The sequence below is a fragment of the Coenobita brevimanus genome, chromosome 18, assembly GCF_032717465.1.
Source record: "Coenobita brevimanus isolate Jiangsu-jjx chromosome 18, ASM3271746v2, whole genome shotgun sequence".
In the NCBI taxonomy this organism is placed as follows: Eukaryota; Metazoa; Arthropoda; class Malacostraca; order Decapoda; family Coenobitidae; genus Coenobita; species Coenobita brevimanus.
Window position 1 is genome coordinate 31,499,361 of NC_136971.1, and position 999 is coordinate 31,500,359.

A 999-nucleotide genomic window follows, 5' to 3' on the forward strand; every position below is an offset into this window, starting at 1 on the left:
AAGGGTTGAGGTGGATTAGGATGGGTTGGAATGGGAGGAGTTGGGGGACTGGATGGTGTGGGAAGGGTCAGTGGGTTTGGCAGTGGAGGTGTGAAGGAAGTAAAGAGATGAGTTATTAATAGTGCTGACACCAACTATCATGTGTATCCTCCATTCTTTAACAACTTGTCCCTGATCTAGCCTTTGCCAGACGAAGTGAGGAGCAGCACCATATGTCTCAAACTTTGTGGACAACGTACAGTAAGCCTCTTGCAGCTGGAAGTCTAGTATGTGGAATGTAACAGCATCATGGGGTGCTTTAATTTTTGCCTAAGATATACTGTACTAAATCATTCTAAAGGGGGAGGGGGGACGCCGCCTGAAAAATAATGTAAAAATATACCTAGTGCAGGTGCACCATCTGGTAACTTCACGCCAGCAAGAAAATAAGTTTAGGTGGTCTTGGTGAGTGTGGATGTTGTGTGGTATATTTCCATCTTCCAGAGTCATCTCGAATGTACCTGCTCAGAAAATGTATTGATCGGGAAAAAGGAAAATTACAGTTGAATGTGTTTCATCAATTATCACCTGACTGCACTGTGTGCATAAGATGATGATGGTAGTGATCAACCCAGATCTGTCTGGCCGAGCAAACCCATGAGTCACAGGCAAGGTTCCCTTGCAGTTGACAACACCTATCCACGGCAAGTTGTGGGGAAAACTGGAGACTTGGTTCCTGGATGGTTGCTACATTTGCATCTCTCTGTTCAGTAAAGGTGTTATTTTTCTTATCTACAGATGTTATTTTCCTTGGTATGCATTATGTGCCTGGAAGAAATGAAAATGGGCAATGAATGATAGGAATGTGCGTTGAGCGAGAGATAATGATTGGAAATACATAGTTTGAGAAGGAAGATATTTTGTATACATGGGTGAGACAGGAGGGTGGAAGGGTTGTTGATAAAGCATTGATGGACTGTGTGGTTGTGTCCAGGAATGTCAAATGACTATTTTTGGATG